The 19,354-nt window shown below is 34.7% G+C and overlaps 1 protein-coding gene across 1 annotated transcript in view; it reads left to right on the top strand.

Moving 5' to 3' along the window:
* Positions 1-19,354, top strand: part of CCSER1 (coiled-coil serine-rich protein 1) — a 939,806-nt gene that overhangs the window by 460,253 nt on the left and 460,199 nt on the right. The window lies entirely within an intron of this gene.

Here is a 19,354-nt window from a genome sequence, read left to right as displayed (position 1 = left end):
AAGAAAGGTCTGACCCACCATGTGGGTCAGCTCCATCGCGTGGGGATGGAACTGGTGCTGCAGTGGCTTTAGAGAACTTCATAATGTGGTGCTTTAAGCCATTGTGACACTAGGGATGAGCCCTGTTTTTAATTATTTTATCTGGAATATTTAGCCCCTATAATCTTTCTGCCTTTTGAGGACAAGCTCTAACCCAGAGTCCTTGATTTGTCCTCATAAACAGGACGTATTATCTTCAGACTGCTATTTCAACGGTTGTTAGCCTTATACAATCTTCCCTCTCCTAGTTATCAGCACTATGTATCCTCCCCATTTCGATATGTTGGCATATAACATATATTACATACAACTGCATATGTTTATATCCACATATAACATACACCTTATATATTCACCTTCTATATCCATCTTCTAATATGGCTTATTTTTTTCTATATTAATATATTTTAATTCAATTAAGTTCTATATTCCTGGAGAACAGGCACCATATTTTATATTATTGGATTCTGTGTTTCTCTTATACATAACATTTCATAAAGCATTCCTTTAAAAAAAAAACTATTTATGCATACAGAACTGTAGTACAGGTCATAGATGTGGGGGTTGGGAGAAGGATTCACCAGAGACAGAGTGGGGAACAAAACGGGCAGATGTCGAAGTACACTGCTGAAGTATGCAGCGGGCAGGTCAGGAGAGGTCTGCTGCGTAATGTATCACCTTCCTGGCTGGGGATCCAGGAAGGTTGCAATGGCTGCTATTGCTTCACAGTGCTGTGCTTTAACCTGTTGTGTCCAAACATTCCATTTTTTTAAAAGTGAAGGATTTTTGAGATATTTTAATGACTCATTCAAAACTCAGTGAAATAAAGAGATGTAAGAACAATAATAATTGCTGCAGATTGATAAAATATTCTAGTAGAATTTTGTGTTTAGGTTCTTAAATGCTGACTGTGGTTTACAAAAATAATCAGTAGAGCTGTATGTGACTTACCGATCATTGAAAGTATCTCACATGAAGAAGGGATAAACTGTTGAGTGGAACGTATTTTGACACTACCTTAAAAAAAGCAAAAATAATAAAATTTTTCCAATTGATTACTCTTTTTCACCTTGTGTTTGGTAGTAAAGAGCATTTAAGTGAAAGTTAAGAGCCCATAAACTCATGAATGAAAATAAATATTTTAATACACCTTAATAGCAATTTTGAGATCAGAAATAATAAAGTGATTTTATGTTGGCCTTTGTTTTCAAGTTTTTAAATACTTTAACTCTTCATATTTAACATTTCATTTCATTTTATTAATTTGATGTGATTCATTTATTTATATCTCTTTTGTTTCTTCTTTTCAAGGCCCTGTGGAATCCTACATGCACTGAAGCTTTACTTAAACCAGTACATGTTGCAACCTAGGCTAAATTATTATTTGACTATATGAAGTGTAACAAAATATGTTGAATAATGAATAAAATCAGGTTTAATCATTCCAATATGTTAAATATTTTTTCAGTTTTAATACATTTGCATATATATAATTGCATAAAATATTGACAATTAATATATTTATATATTGTATTTTAAAACAGATTTATTTAAAAATGATCTCTATATAAAGTTATTCTAAAATGTAATATTCCACTTGGCTGTACACATTTTTTGTTCAATCTTCTCACTCGTATCATTTGTTTCTCTGGTTATAGTCTTCACTTATATTCTTTGCTGTTAATGTAGATTTTGAAATAGTGTTTCTAATTTTGTCCCACACTCATGGGAATAATTTTTACTGAAAAGCTAAATTAACTCAACCATTTTCCCTTGCACAGAGATAAAAAAAAAATTAGGAATGTGGTATGTCTTCAAATTAAATAAATAATGAAGGTGAAGAATTTTAATTTGACGATATAGTAAGTCAGAACCTACTGATATCTGAAGGAAGTATATTGAATATTCATCATATATGTAAGAAAGTTTCTTGAATGTGTCATGAAAGGAAATGGGTCGCCTGGATTTAGCATTAATCACTGGTTTATGGGTGTCCCTGTTTATTGACTTTATATAATAGATAAATTTAATTATCAAATGGGCAGGTGACAACAAGGGACACTCTGTATGTAATGATTTATTTCGAGGGTAAGTGACAGAACCTGAGAGAACTTTAGAGTTGCAGGCAATTCTGGGTAATGTAAAAAAAAAAAAGCCTTAGAACAAAGCAGTGGAAAGCAAATTTTACTGAGTTTTCTATTAGTTACAAACAGAAAATGAAATAATTAATAATTATAATAATCATGATTAATGGTGGTAACATTCTGAAATATTTACAAAATTTCATAAATAATTTGAATAGTTATGAAGCACAGTATGTTGATCAAATACTGGGTATTAAAATAAAAGTACTGTATAAATGTATTTATCTGAAATCACTGTGTCTGTGTTGATTTTGTCCTTTAAAACATCCTCGTTGAACCACATGCCACAAAATTTGCTTCTGAAGTAATTTTATAGAATTTATTCTCTTATTCTTATCTCACCCACTTTTCTTATTCACTTATTTTATGTTTGAAAGACTGTTATGTAAAGACTGTGAAAAAAATCATCTAAAATAAAGTACTCTAATGGTGAAGATTTCTTGTCATCCTGAATGGTCAATATTATTTGGAAAAAGAAATAAAATTCAATTAAAGATATTTTGACTAGGAATCAAAAAAAAAAAGGAGGGGGGAAGTGTGTTAGGAGCAATCTGAATCAATAAAATACTTTTTATTTCCAAAAAACAGTTGTAGCAGAAACTGTCAATACAAGCCAAATAATAAAAAGTCCTTACTTTGAAATGTAAAATCTCATGCTTATTCCATAACATTGAAGACAATTATTTGTGTTTGTATCAGGGACTACTTCATTGGACACCTTTATAGTATAATAATATTTCACTCATGGGAAAATATATTCAAATTTTCATACAATGAAAAATTTCATAAAGTGTGTCCTTTCAAATATTATGTTTTGTATTTGATCACATTAAAATTGAGTTAAAAATAGGGAATAATGGTGGTGTTGGTTTTAGAAAAATATTTAATTCCAGTATGTAGCAAAATTAAAGTTGATATTATTCTCCCAAAGAGACAGTGGGCATCAGAATTTATCTGACAGTTAAAAATAGCTATCAATATTTATTACCAAGTAAAGACAGTGGAAAAAGTGATAACTCTTGTCTTATTCCTAATGTAGAGACAATGCTTTCAACCTTTCACCATTAAGTCTATTAACTTTTCAACAAGGGCTATTGTTATATGACTTATTATTAAGAAATGTTCCATTTGGCCTAAAAGGTTCACTTTTATTATGAATGTAGGTTGAATTTTGTCAAGTCCTCTTTGTTCATGTACTGATATGATTATACGAATCTCTTCTTCCTATTAAAAGGTCTATCACAATGCTTGCTGTTCATAGGTTGAAACATGCTTGTGTCCTCAGGAGAAATTCTGCTTGGTCATAGTAAATGATACTTTTAAGGATCTTCTGAATTCAATTTACTAGTATTTTATTTTATTGAATTGTTTGCCTTTATTTCATGTGGGATATTGATCTATAGATTTTTGATTCCTCATGGTTTTTGTTTCGTTTTTGTTTTGGGTGTTGGCATAATGATAATGCTGACTTCATAAAATATTATGGTAGTTTCACCTATTCTTCAATTTCTTGAAGAATATAAGAAAGATTGTTAATTATTTAAATTGTTGTTAGAATTCACCAGTGAAACCACTTAGTCCTGTGTTTTGCTTAATTAGGAGGTTTTTATTATTGTTTCAGTCTTACTAATACTTTGCCTATCAGAGTTTCTGTTTCTTCCTGTTATTCCTTCTTAAGTTATATGTTTATAAGAAATTTTCCATTTCTTCTATGTATACTGTTTATTGGTATGTAATTGTTCATAGCAGCCACTTAGGATCTTTGATTTTTTTTTAATTTTATCATTTATAATATCTTGCTAGTCTTTAATATAAGTCTCAACTCAAAAGATGAAAAAAAAATGACTCCCTTATCATCTAAGAAGAGTAGGCATTTCTTAAACCTTATGGAAGGGTTATATATTTTAAACATATTTTAAACATAAGTACTGGGGGTAGAGAATTATTTCCTTGCCTTCCTATGGAAACACATCAGAACACTTCAGAAACGTTTCTGCTAAATAAGACTGGTAATATTTCTGACTGGAAAAGTGATATGTGTGTGTGTGTGTGTGTGTGTGTGTGTGTGTGTGTGTATACACACATATACTCAGAGTGCTAAGCAGTTTTTCTCATGTATTTTTTCTTATGTAGTTTTTCCTACTGTATATTTGATGTAAACCAAGTGAAAGATAATGAAATAAATAATATTTTTACAATGCTAAAATGAAACTACATTTGAAAAACTTAAGACCAAACATTCTGTTTTTAATAAGTTAGGATATAGTATAAGTAAAACATAAAACCATAAAGAAACACTATATTCTATCCTAATTATAGAAATATGGAGCAATAATTAACTCAGCTAACACTATATTCTAACACAATTATATATATATATATATATATATATATAATTGTATGTTTTATGCATGCTATTATATATTGCTTTCTTCACAGAGTAAATTTGAACAAACATCTTACTTGGCTTGGCAGTAAAGATACTACACAGATCTTAAATTTCTTTAAATTATGATTTGTATATTTCTTAACAGCTATTGTATCAGTATAGATCTAGATTCCAATTTATATTACTAGATATATTTATTTATGTACACAAGAGCTGGAGTACAGGCCACTGGTATGGGGAGCAGGGTGAGAGGATTCACCAGAAACAGAGTGGGGAGTAGAACTAGCAGAATGACTGAAATACTCTGCTAAGGGGAGCATCAGGCAAGACAGGAACAGTCTGCTGTGCCATGTGGGTCACCTCCCTGGCCTGGTATTGAACTCATGCTGCAGTAGCTGTGGCTAGATGACTTTAACCCCCTACACAATCAGGGAGGCCCCATTGCATATATTTCTTTACCTGTATTTTATGATTTATGTTTTTGTAGATCTCTATCATCTAACTTTCATTTGTTGTAACCACATGAATTTTAAGAAAGGGATCTTGAAAATTAATGACTTGTCTCCTAGAAATGACCTTATCCATTTTAGTAATACCAATCCATCATGAGAAAACATTTTTATACATAGGTATATTCTATTATTTTTGTATATATTATTAATATCAGTTTTAGAAATATGAAATATTGCTTTTATATATTTTATGTGTTAAAACTAATAGTGAAATACAATATATATATATTGAAAATTTATTGTAAAAAGTTCAGTATCTTTCAACCAAACAAAATTTTATATTGTCAAATTAGATTCAAATAAATTATAGATCTTGCATAATGTTAAGTTTTACTAATCATTTCAAAGATACTGATAATCACCCTCAGATTTAGGAGAGATAGGGATGGGATGTTGGGATGTTAAGGACAACTCCAATTTTTTTATCCTTCATTGAGTATCAAGCATCCATTTTTTCATTAAAAGTAATAAATCAGTCTGTGTGTGACATTTGTTGGGGAATACCTCACACAACAAGAAAATAATGTTCAGAAAACATTAAGTTTATACCAACATTATGACATTTTTCAAGGATTCATGTTCATTAATTCAAAGATCATAATTTTATTTATTCAAATGAATACTTAACCAGGGTCATTTGTAAAATTTCTGTATATAGGGGTCCTCATTCCAGTAACTATGTTAGCTTATATTCCTGGATTTCTTGCCTTCTTGATTACCGAGAGACCACATGAGGTTACATTTTCTTAATTTCCTTCTCCTGGAGAAAGTTGTTTCACCTTCTCATCTTACCTGCTCTGTTTTCACCATATCCTCTAAGAATTATACTCTGAAAGTTAAACAGAGTATACATTAAAAAAAAAAAAACAGTGTTCTACATTTATAATTCATCTTTAATTGTAAATAAAATGCTTTGTAAAAAAGTTTCACCGAAAGTGCTGTTATTTTTTTTTTTCATCTTCCTTTGAGTACTTCGAATCACTTTGAGTCACTTTGGTGGTTACTTTTTATTCAGTTTCACTTAAGGTAACTTTCAGGAACTACAATGCTTGAAGGACAAGAATTCTGCCATTAACTTGGAGAACAAACTAAATTCCTTAGATAAAGTGTTTCTGGTTATGTGCTATAATATAATGTAAGTGTTGGTTTTAAAAATCCATTATCATATTTAAATTATAAATACTGCTTTTGTTACTTGTTCTCATTTGTTATTTTTTACTCTTACTGGAACAATAATCAACTCAGCTAATTAGGCTAGAATATAGTGTTTCTTTATGTTTGTATGTTTCAGTTATACTATATAGAATGTTTGGTCTTAAGTTTTTCAAATGTAGGTTCATTTTAGCATTGTAAAAACATAATCTGTATTTCACTATCTTTTACTTGGTTTATATCAAATACTACATAAGAAAAAGCACATGAGAAAAACTGATTCTAAGCTTAGCACTCGGATTTATCTCCCGATGATCCACAAACAGCCTAATTTCTAGCCTCAATTCTAAGTGCTTGTACTTGGATCATTCTCAAGCCTATGGATCAATTTACTTTATTTTTAAAGATATATTTATTTATGCATACAAGAGTTGGGGTGCAAACCACACATGCAGGGGTATGGGTAGTGAGAGGATTCACCAGAGACAGAGTGGAGAGCAGAACAGGCTGATTGAAATTGCTAAGAAGAACAGTGGGTGAGACAAGAGAGATATGCACCCACTTGGGTCACCTCCCTAGCCAGTGATAAAACTCATACTGCAGTGGCTGTGGATAACTTCATAGTGGGGCTCTTTAACTTCTTGAGCCACTAGAGAGACCCTAGAACAATTTCTTTACTCTGAAGTTGTTTTTCTAAAGACAAAAAACAAGTTTCATATCTTGGCCTCTCATATCCCTTGACTTCTCCAGGCATAGCTGAAATCCCATCTTCGACATCATGCTCAGGCTTAATAATGGCTAACATCTTTTACTCTGATTGATCATCACGTGTTGTACTAAAATGCCCTATGTTTAATTCTCACAAACGTCTACAAGATGGCTATTAGTATATGATACCTTTTTATAGGCAAGGAAACTGACATGCAGAAAAATTAAGTAAATCCCCAAAAGCACACTAGTAGAGTTACTGGTCTTCATTTAATAATAAGAGCTGGAGCCTGTGCTTTGAAACACAGCTCTGTGAAGCCTCTTGACATTTATCTGTGGTTATTTCAAGCGCACTGCTCTTATCAAAGCAATGGGATATTATCTCTTTAAAAAGTAAAACATTATAAAGTTTCTCAGTCATCTTTAAAGAAGAGGGGAGTGCCTAAAAGTAATTTTATTAACATTATTATATCACAGTTTATGTTATGTGATTTTTCTAAGAATGGAAAAAGCTTAGTTATTTGGTAAAATCACAACAGAGGAGTCTTCCTAATGGCACAAGGGGTTAAAATGCAGCACTATGTAGCTGTCCACAGCCACTACAGCAGGAATTTGATCCCTGGCCAGAGAGCTGACCCACACAGCACAGCAGACCTCTCCTGTTTCTCCTGCTGCTCCCCTCAGCAGTGTATTTCAGTCAATCTGCCTGTTCTGTTCTTCACTCTGCCTCTGGTGAATTCGCTTAACCCCTTACTTCTGGCCTCTGGCCTATACCCCAGTTCTTGTATGCATAAACATATAAATATTAAAAAATAAATAAATAAAATAAAATCACAGCAAATATCATCAGAACCAAGACTAAAATACTGTCTTTGGAGTCTCAGTCCACTCTACTTTCTATTACTTATGCTTAGTCTACATGATCTTTTCCAGTTAAGAAAAGGCTGGGAAACTAAATCCAGAGCAAAAGAAATAATTTCAAAATGATGGTAGACATAATAGTATCACAGCAACTACTATCACGTTGTACTCACACTTAATTGCCATAATTAGAAAAGTTTTTTTTTCTTATGTATCCAATGTTCTGTTTAATAGGGAGAGGTTGTATATGCCATCTTGGAGTATGCTGCTTTTCAACAAATAGATGAAATAAATACTAAAATTCTAAGATAACATTGTCTGCAATTTTTTTTAAAGATTTATTTATTTATTCATACAGAACTGGGGTACAGGCCAGAGATGCGGAGGTTGAGAGGATTCACCAGAGACAGAGCGGGAAGCAGAAAAGGCAGATCGACAAAGTACACTGCTGAGGGGAGCAGTGGACGGGTCAGGAGAGGTCTGCCACACCATGTGGATCACCTCCGGGGCAGGCGGGAATCGAACTCATGCCGAAGTGGCTTAAGCTTTTTAGTGCAGTGCTTTAACCCGCTGCACCACCAGGGAGGGCCCTGTCTGCAATTTTAAAATTTAATTTTATTAATAATCATAATTGTATTACCTAAGCAAAAATGATGTACTCTCGTTCTTCAAAATGACAAGAATAATGGCTAATATTTATTAGACAGTGCTATGTTATAAACAATGTTGCAAGTGCTTAACGTGCTGACATGTAGGATTATAAAGAAAACAACAGACTATATTTTTATTCACATATTTAAATGATGGAAATTAAGGAACAGCTGGCTGCTATAAAAAAAATCCAAAATGAGGGTCTTCTCTGGTGACACAGGGGGTTAAAGCTCAGCTCTATGAAGCTATCTGCAGCCCCTGCAACATGAGTTCAATCCCTAGTGAGAGAGGTGATCCAACTAGTGCAATAGACCTCTCCTGTCTCACCTGCTGCTCCCCTTAGCAGTACATTTCAGTCAATCCACCTGTTCTGTTCTCTAGTCTGCCTCTGGTGAATTTTCTCACCTCCCACACCTCTGTCCTGTACACCATTTCTTGTATGCGTAAATAAACAAATCTTTAAAACAAAATCCAAGATGATATTAAACAAGTATTGATAGAGTCAAGCTATGAGTTTAAATAGCCTTGATTCCGATTCACACCCTAAATCATTATCCTGCATGGTCCTTCAAATAAAACAGAATAAACTTAATCCTTGGTTGTAATGCAGATACAATACCCTCCCCACATTTTTAATGATTTTTACATATTTTATTTTTTCTTTCTTACACAATATAGTGATTCTGATTATCAGGGAATCCTCCTCTTTCAGAACATTGTGGAACTCAGATTGATGAAACAATTGTCATCTGTTATTTTGCAGTCTTTGAAAGACTATCAAAAATTAGAAAATGGGCCTTAAATTTATATCCAGAAGGCATTTGTCTTTATGTCTTTGATAAATAACAATAGTAGTAGATATGTCTCATTAGTTTTGGGAACTAGATAATTAGGTTCTATTTTTACATCATTTTGTACATTTTTTTTCATCTCAATTGTAATCCCCATGGGTTTCCCATCACCAAGTCACACATATGCCATCACCATAGTCCAATGTACTTCCCTCCCCCCACTATTTTTTATCTCATCCCCCACTCCACTCCATAAAAGTGTCTCTGGTATATGGCTGTTTATTATTATTTTCTCGCCTGGTCCATTATACTCTTGCTGTGAGTGAAACCATCAGTATTTTTCTTTTTCTTTCTCTCTTATCTCACTAAGCATGATCTTTTCCAGCTCCATCCATGTTGCTGCAAAAGACATGCTTTTTTTTTTTTTTTGGTTGCTGAGTAACTAATATCCATTGTGTATGTGTGCCACATCTTTTTAATTCAGTCATCTACTTTTGGGCATTTGCGCTGCTTCCATATCTTTCCAATTGTGAATAAAGCATCAATAAACATAGGGGTGCAGTTATCTTGAATCAGTGTTTTTGTGTCTTGTGGGTAGATACCTAGGAGTGGGATTGCTGGGTTATAGGGAAGCTCCACCTTAAGCAGTTTGAGGAATCTCCAAACTGTTTTCCATAGTGGTTGTACTAGTTTGCATTCCCACCAGCAGTGCAGGAGAGTTCCTTTTTCTTCACATTCTCGCCAACGTTTGTTGTTGCTAGTTGTTTGAAGATGTGCCATTCTCACTGGGGTGAGGTGGTATTTGATTGTGGTTTTTAATTTGCATTTCCCTTTATTACAAGTGATGTTGAACATTTTTTCATATGTTTGTTTGCCAACTGCATTTCCTCTTTGGAGAAGTGTCTTTTTAGCTCTCCTGCCCATTTTTTGATGGGGTTGTTTATTTTTGTTGAGTTTCAACAAATCTCCATATATCTTTGTGATCAATCATTATCGCTAGTTTTGAATGAGAAAAATTTTTCCCAATCAGTGGGATGTCTGTTTGTGTTTTGTACTGTCTCTTTTGCTGTACAGAAGCTCTTTAACTTGATGTAGTTCCATCTATTTATCCTATTTGCCTTCACTATAGTTTCATTGGGTGCTCTGTCTTTATAGATGCAGCTGAAGTGTATGTCATGTAGTGTTTGACCCATCTTTGCTTCCAGGTATTTTATGGTTCCCATTCTTATGTCTAGGTTTTTAGTCCACTTTGAGTTGATTTTTGTGTATGGTGTGAAGTAGTGATCTAGTTTCATTTTTTTTCATGTAGCGTCCCAGTTTTCCCAACACCATTTGCTGACCAAACTTTTTTTGTTCCATTGTATCTTCTGTGTTCCTTGTCAAAAATTAGGTGTCCATAAACCTGTGGGTTTATATCTGGGTTTTCTATTTGAATCCACTGGTCTGCATGTCTATTCTTGTCCCAGTACCATGCATTTTTGATTAATATGGCTTTATAGTATAGCTTGAAGTTTGGGATTGTAATATCTCCATTCTATTTTTTTAATCATGAGTTTTGTCTATTTGAGGTCTTTTGTTGTTCCATATGAATCTCATTGATATTTTTTTCTATTTTTTTGAAGAATGTCATTGAGATTATTATTGGTATGGCGTTAAATCTGTATATTGCTTTTGGCAGGATGGCCATTTTGATGATGTTAATTCTCCTGATCCATGAGCAGGGGATGTCTTTCCATTTCATGATGTCTTTTTGTATTTATTTTAACAGTGTTTTGTAATTTTCTTTGTAAAGGTCTTTTACCTCTTTTGTTAGGTTGACTCCCAAGTATTTTATACTTTTTGTTTTTGGTTTATTTGAGAAGGGTTTTTCGTTCTTTCTTTTCTTCTTCTTCTTTTTTTTTTTCCTGTTTCTTCTGATTGATTGTGTATCTTCTGATTTTTGTGTATTGATTTTATATCCTGCTACCTTGTTAAAATGGTTGATGGTTTTGATTAGTTTCTCTGTGGAGTTTTTAGGGCTTTTCATGTAAATTAACATCATCTGCAAATAAGGGTAGTTTTACTTCTTCTTTCCCTATTTGGATTCCTTGTATGTCTTTTTCCTGTCTCATTGCTCTGGCTAGAACTTCCAATGTTATGTTGAAGAGCAGTGGCAATTAGTGGACACCCTTGTCTTGCTCCTGGTCTCAAGGGAAAGGCTTTCAGCTTTTCTCCATTGAGTATAATATTGGCTGTGGGTTTGTCATATATGGCCTTTATCATGTTGAGGTATGTTCCTTCTATTCCGAGGACTTCAAGAGCCTTAAACATAAATGGGTGTTGAACTTTGTCAAAAGCCTTCTCTGCATCTATTGATATGATTATGTGGTTTTTATTCTTCTGTCGGTTGATGTGATGGATTACATTAATTGATTTTCTGATGTTGAACCATCCTTGTGCTCCTGTGATGAAGCTCACTTGGTTATGGTGTATTATTCTTTTAATGTATTATTGGATTAAAAGATTTGGCTAAGATTTTGTTGAGGATTTTTGCATCAGTGTTCACTAGGGAGATTGGTCTGAAGTTTTCTTAATTTGTGTTTTCTTTGTTAGGTTTTGGTTTTAGTGTGATGTTGGCTTCATAGAAAGTCTGTGGTAGTTTTCCTTTTTTCAATTTTTTGGATGAGTCTGTGTAGAATAGGCACTAATTCTTTTCTGAATGTTTGGAAAAATTCATTTGTAAATCCATCTGGTCCTGGGCTTTTATTTTGGGGGAGGGTTTTGATTACTTCTTCAATTCCTTGCTTGTCATTTCCTGTTTAGTTGTTCTATTTCTTCTTCATCTAGATTTGGTTGGTTTTAGAGTTGTAGGAATTTGTCCATTTGTGCTAAATTGTCAAACTTGTTTGCATATAGTTGTTCATAGTATTTTCTTATTATTCTTTTGATTTCTGCTGGACTTGTGCTGTCATTGTCATTCTTCTCCAAGTATTTTGTAATTTTTTTTTGATCTCCTTATTGATCCAACTCCTTTCCAGTAGTGTGGGTTTCAGTCTCCACATGGTAGGTGGCTTTCTTGCCTTCTTCACATTGTTTATTTCTAGTTTGTTTCCTTCACGGTCAGAGACAATAGTATGAATTTGATCTTAGTGTATCTATTGATATTTATCTTGTGACCAACTATGTGGTCAGTCCTAGAGAATGATTCATGTGGATTTCAGAAAAATGTGTACTCAGATTTTCTGGGGTGCAGTATTCTATAGATGTCCACTAGACCCATGTTGTCCAGGTCCTTGTTCAGAGCTTTAGTGTCTTTGCTTATTTTTTTGTCTTGTTGATCTGTCCATTATTGAGAGTGGCATGTTGAAGTCTCCTACTATGTATGTATTCTCTCTTCATGGATGACAGTAGTTTCCTGATATATTTTGGTGCTCCTTCATTTGGTGCATATATGTAGATGATTGCTATTTCTTCTTGTTGCATTGTCCCCTTAATCTTAATGTAGTGGCCTTCTGTGTCTCTTTTAACCTTTTTTAGTTTGAAGTCTATTTGATCTGATGTAAGTATAGCTGTTCCTTCCTTCTTTTTTGGTCCATTTGCTTGTAGGATTGTTTTCCATCCTTTTACTTTCAGTCTGTTTTTATCTTTTGTACTTAGATGTGTTTCCTGCAGACAGCAGAATGTTGGGTTCTGTGTTTTTTTTTGTTTTTTTTTTTTTAATCCATCTTGCAACTCTGTCTTTTTACTGATGAGTTTAAACGATTTACATTTAGAAATAATATTGCTAAACTGGCACCTACATTTGCCATTTTGGCCCTTTTGTATTTTTATTCCTTATTTTGAACTGTTCTTGTTCATTCTTCTATTGGATTTGGTTTGAAAGTTTCTTGTAATATTTTTTGGAGTGGGGGTTTAGTCATGACAAAATTGTGGAGTTTCTGTTTTTCTGAGAGTGTCCTTATTCGTTCTTCATAGAGGAAGGGGAGCTTTGCAGGATAGAGTATTCTTGGTTGACTTTTAATGCTTTGGAGTTTGTTGAGAATGTTCCTCCATTCTCTTCTTGCCTGTAGTGTTTCTTCGGATAAGTCTGATGTCATCTGATCAGATTCCCTTTATCAGTTATTTGTTTCTTCCCTCTTGTCAGTCTCATTATCTTTACCTTATCTTGTGTTCTTGGTAGTTTTACTATAATGTGTCTTACTGTATTTCTCCTGTCATCATGGTAGTTTGTTGTTCTTCTTGCTTCTTGGATGTCTACTTTCATCTCCTTCATATTAGGGAAGTTCTCTTCTGTTATATCGGTGAATACTTTCTCTTCACCTTGGCCTTTCTCTTTACCTTCTAGGATATCTGTAACTGTTATATTTCCTTTTTCTAATGGTATCAGAGAGCTCTTGAAGTGTTTCTTCATTCCTTTTCCTTTTTACTTATCTTTCTTTTTAATTCTGTTTGTTTCTGTGTCTTCAAGGGTGCTGATTCATTCTTCCATTTCATGTATTCTGTTTTCATTACTTTCCCAGCGGTCTTTATCTCCTCTAGAGACATTTTCATTGCCTGCATTTCTTCTATTTCCTTTTTTATTTATTTTTTATTTTTTAAAGATTTATTTATTTATTCATATAGAACTGGGGTACATGCCAGAGATGCGGAGGGTGAGAGGATTCACCAGAGACAGATTGGGGATCAGAACAGGCAGATCGACGAAGTACACTGCTGAGGGAAGCAGTGGGAGGGTCAGGAGAGGTCTCCCTCGCCATGTGGACTTCTCCGGGGCAGGTGGGACTCAAACTCATGCAGAAGTGGCTTAAGCTTTGTAATGCTTTAACCTGCTGCGCCACCAGAGAGGGCCCTCTATTTCCTTTTTTTAATGTCTCATTTTCTTTCTTCAGTTCATTGATTATTGCTTGTCTCATATATATATATTTTTTCATTTCTTTCATTCATTTCCTTGTGTGCATTCTTCAATTCCTTGATGGCTTGCCTCGTATCATTTTTTCCCTTCTGATCCCTTTTTGTTTGTTTATCATGATGATTCTGAATTCTCTATCTGGTAGGCTGAGTAGTTCTTCTATTTCCTTCTGGTGAATGATCTTTTTGTGGTGAATTTTTCCCCTGTGGACTTCCGTAGGTATTTGTTTGTCTTCCTTTCCCTGTTGTGCATTTTCTGATATTTTCTATTTGCTGAGACATGGTGTTGCTATTATTGACTGGAATTTTTTTTTTTTTTTTTGGATTTTTTTTCTGGGATGGCTAAGGGACTTCCAGACACTTCAGTTGTGGATGGTATTCTGAATTGTGCTATATTTCCAGCCACCACTCTGTGTAATTGTGTCTGTCGTCTTAGCCATTAATAGTAAGGGGTCTCTTGTGGTGTTCAGCCTCTTCCAGTAACACTTTGAGACCTTGTTTCTGGAAGGTGCCTGTTGATCTTGGTAGCCTTCTGATGTCCTGGGTTTCCTCTGTTTGTGTGTGCCCATGGGGAGTATGATGTATTAGAAGTGTTGTAGGTCTCCCTGGAGCTGGGCCTGTGGTGGAGTTGGTGGCTGGCTTTGTTTACTTTCTAAGTACTGTGAGCCTTTCTGGATCACAAGTCTTCAGGCCTCTGCTGTGGGGGTGGGATCTCCCCTCTCCCACAGGAGTGCAGAGGAGTGCCAGAGGGCTGTAATCTTCCCAGCTGAGCAGGCTGCCAGTCCTCCCTCTGAGCTTTCAGGGATCTTTGTGTCTATTCCAAATAGTCCCTCCCTGAGCAGTGCCTCCCCACTATCTGATGTCCTCTCACAGAGGGTTTTACGGCAGTTTTTGTGGAAAGATGCAGTAAGCAGGTAGACCCCTTAGCAAGTCTCCCGTTTGAGGCACTTCCTAGGACCTCTCTATGTTGAATATGCCCATGGAAGATTGTTAAAGCTTTTGCGTTTTCCCAGGGTTGGGCCTGTGGTTGAGTTCTGTCTGATCATTTTTGTTTTTTTGTTTTTTTTTCTTTTTACCTCCGGGCTTTGTGAGTCTTGCTGACCATGCCTTAAAAATGATGCCAAGACCTGACCACACCCTCATGTCACCTAGTCTCAGTTTTGTGTTGTGGCGGGCAGGAGATGCAGGTAGGGCTAGAGGCACCCCAATTGCCAGTACCTTTTCTCCATATCACGGCCTATAAATAGAGCAGGGTTATTTTTGTTTTTTTTTTTTCTTTCCCCACACCCTGCAGCTTGGGATCCACTCACCTTGGGATCCACTCACCTAGCTGTGTTGTCTCAGTTTATATCCAGGGCTTTATCTGAGCTGCTGGAGCAAAGAATGGCAACACATCTGCAACATATCCTAGCATCTGATCATCTGGGCACTCCTATCTCCGAGATGCATTCTTTTCCCACAGTTTGGTTTCCTCTTCCTAGCTGAGTTGTCTTGGTTTATCTCCCAGGCTGTAGCAGGGCTGGGGCAAAACGCCATAGCAGATGCTGTTAAGTCTCCCTCTGCAGCACTTCCTGCGGTCTGGGCACCTGGGGTGCTCTGATCAAAGAGCACCCCAATCCAATTGGGGCTCCCTTAGTTAAGTTTCTCTCAGTTATCTTCCTTATAGTGAGTCCAAGGTGTTCTCATTTGTGTTGAAACTTGTAGTATGTAAGTCTACTGTCCATTATAAATCTTAAAATCCTATGAGTGTTTGGAGACAGTTATTTCTGCAGCTTCACTCTGTAGCCATCTTGCCACTCCACTCTATTTTGTTTTTGTTTTTTTTATTGCACTATATAAACTTATTGAAGGAAGAGGTGAACTAAATCACTTTATTAAGTGTGAACAAAACACATGAAGATTATTCAGTATTACATGTAGAAACGAAAGTCCTGAAAGGATAATGTATTTGTCATGTGAGATTTGGAATTAAAACTTGACCATTCTGTAACATATGTGCACGAAACATTTATCTTTAAATCTATAAGAAGTATTTATTTTCACTTTTATTTTGTATATTCTGCCAATTTCTCAAGTCTTATTATTTTCTTTGCTTCCTTTTTTTTCTTTATTATTCACTTATTTGTGCTTACAGAATTGGGGTACAGGCCAGAGGTGTGGTGGGTGAGAGGATTCACCAGAGAGGATTCACCAGAGACAGAGCAGGAAACAGAACAGGCAGATGCGCTGAAATGCACTGCTGAGGGGAGCAGTGGGCGGGTAAGGCGAGGTCTGCCACACCATGTGGGTCAGCTCCCTGGCTGGGAATTGAACTTGTGCTGCAGTGGCTTCTGAGAGCTTCATAGTGCAGTGCTTTACCCTTTGCACCACCAGGGAGAGCCCTATTTACTTTCACAAATTAATGAATTCCTGTTTGGGTAAACTAATCTACATTGATATCTCTGACTCTCATGATTTTATTTATTTTTTCCAACCTTGAACTTTCTCATGCTCTAGATCCCTGTATCTAACAATATATAATACAACTTCCATTCTGTTATTCCATAAGCTATATAAGCTCAACATCTCAAAAACTGAACTTCTTTCTTTGTTGTCTTTTTTTTTTCCATATCTCTACTGTAAATGATAGACTCACAATCCAGAACCTTAATTTTAGAGTAAGTTTTTCTGTTTTAGCACACCTCTTTATTTAGTCAGTGACAAAATTTTACTGAATATCACCATCAATATCACTTGTTTTATGGTTCAGTGCTCAGTGTCATTTACCACACATCCTGGCCTTCCTCAAAAATGTATATGACCAATAGAATCCACGAAACAAAACAAATTTGAAAGTGTGTTTGCTGAGAACAGCTTCCAGTACCAGTGAACATTTATGGTACTGCAGTAAACACACTGTTTATTCATCTGAATTTGGGTGATTTTAAAGTGATTTTAGTAATAAGATCATTCACAAATATTTGAATAAATATAGGGAACAAACAAAAAATAACATTTACTCCCCAAAATCAGAAACAACAGAATATCAATACTTCTCCTTTGTCTGAAGAAAACAAAGGAGAATCAGAACCTGAACAGAGAACATTTTGTATTTAACATTTTCTAATAGGAATTGTGACCTTTTTTTTTTTTTTTTTGAACTATGTAACAGAAGCTAGTGACACTGTCCATGGAGGATATTTATAAAATAAACATTTCTGGCCCTCCCTGGTGGTGCAGCAGGTTAAAGCACAGCTCTAAGAAGCTAAAGCCACTTCTGCATGAGTTTGATTCCCACCTGCACCGGAGGTGACCACATGGCGTGGCAGACCTCTCATGACCCGCCCACTGCTCCCCTCAGCAGTGTACTTCATCCATCTGCCTGTTCTGTTCCCCACTCTGTCCCTGGTGAAGCCTCGTGCCACCCCTGATCGTCTGGCCTGTACTCCAGTTCTATATGTACAAATAAATAAATCTAAAAAAAAAAATAGATAAACATTTCTTCTCTTGCTTCCATTTGACTAAAGGAATCCATTAATTCAAATAAAATGTGTGCCAAAGAAGACGTTAAGAAAGGATAAAAAGTTACCTGAAGGAATTCAGTAATCAACAAAACTGTCTCATCCCATAGGAGAGTCTTCTTAATGATTTCCTGTAAAATTTCTAGGTAGCAGTATCATTTTAGGCGTATTTCATTGAGCAAAGCAAAGTGAGCCACCAGGTAACAAGCAGCAAACTTTCTGTGTAGCCAGGGAGGAGACAAAAGCACACACACTGGCAAGTAACACTAAGTCTCACCATGATTATTATTTTTCTCTGAATTAGTCTGTTTTAAATTAAACTGACATTTTTCATTAAGTAAAATATAAAATTTTATTTTATATAATACTGACAAAAGTCTTTGATTGCATCATGATTTATAGAAACAATCTAATTAAAATTTCTTTAAATCTTTGACTTTCCCTCTTTAAAGTGTCATATGTACAGGGTGCTAGTCAAATTTTTAAATATGATATATCATACAACATTATTTCAAATACAGTCATTCCATCCTATTTTCAAGTTACCTATTTATAAATATATGTATTACTATTATAACTAAAAGCCTATATCCTGATTTGCATTCTATTCCAGTTGGTTTTACCTTTTCTAAATGATCACAACTAAGGGTTTTTTTTTTTCAGGACTAATTTAAAATATTATCTAAATGTATTGTAGTTGTGAGAATAACTTATGGTGAAAGAATTATTCTAACAAACATGTCTAGTCATTTATCCACTTTGATAAGGTAGTAACCTTATCAAAAGCACATTTTTCCTCTGAATGTTTCTCTAGATGTTAAGTGACATGTATAGTTTAAATGTGTATACAAAAATGGCTCACATGTTCCCAAACAATATACTATGCCTGACCCATAATAATTTGCACCAACCAAAACATACAGGTTTCTTGTTTCTCTCCCTTACATTTTAATACTAAATCCTTCATATATTATCTCCTAAATCACTTATTTTTTTAAGCACTACCAGAAAAAAATGTGATAATTTTCAACTCACACATATAACACAATTTATATTTTTATATAATTAGATAATTATTTACTGGTTTGGGGAAGGGGGTAAGCAAATCAAGCTTGTTATTTCTGCATGCCTTTTTCCAGTGTTCATTGTAGTGAAATCATTAGGAAATGCCAGCTCATCATTAATATCTTAAAGTTTACTAAACACATGGATTCAAAATATCTTCAATGTAAATAAGGTAAACAGTATTATCAATATAAATCATGGTAGTATAGTAATTATCACTACTTTAAAGATATCATACTGATGTTACTTAAATATAAGCCTATATTTAGACTTGTGTAAAAAGTAGAAAAGGGAGGGTATAATCACAATTATTGTCACTATTGTGAATCAGTAACAGTGCTTCCAATATCCAATTAATAGTTAATGCATATTAACTATATATTTTTTTCTCATGTGGTATAGTCAGACGAAGAAATTGTTACACAGCAGTAAAGTAAATGCCTCTATATTCATACATTCATTTATTTGACAAATTATGCATTAATAGGGTTCACATGCCTGGTACTAGAGTAGGTAGTGACATGCATAGTCAGCTAAAATCCTCTCTCTGTGAGGTTTTCAGCTCATTCAGTGCGTATAACAAGTGGAAAGCCCTGTCTTTATCCGTGCTGTCCTTTTGAACACTGGGAGGGTTAGAGAGGACAAATAACTGGCC

Source organism: Condylura cristata, unplaced genomic scaffold, assembly GCF_000260355.1.
Source record: "Condylura cristata isolate star-nosed mole 26May11 unplaced genomic scaffold, ConCri1.0 scaffold00012, whole genome shotgun sequence".
In the NCBI taxonomy this organism is placed as follows: domain Eukaryota; kingdom Metazoa; phylum Chordata; class Mammalia; order Eulipotyphla; family Talpidae; genus Condylura; species Condylura cristata.
The sequence above is the reverse complement of the archived record's forward strand: the minus strand, read 5'-3'. Positions and strand labels throughout refer to the sequence as shown.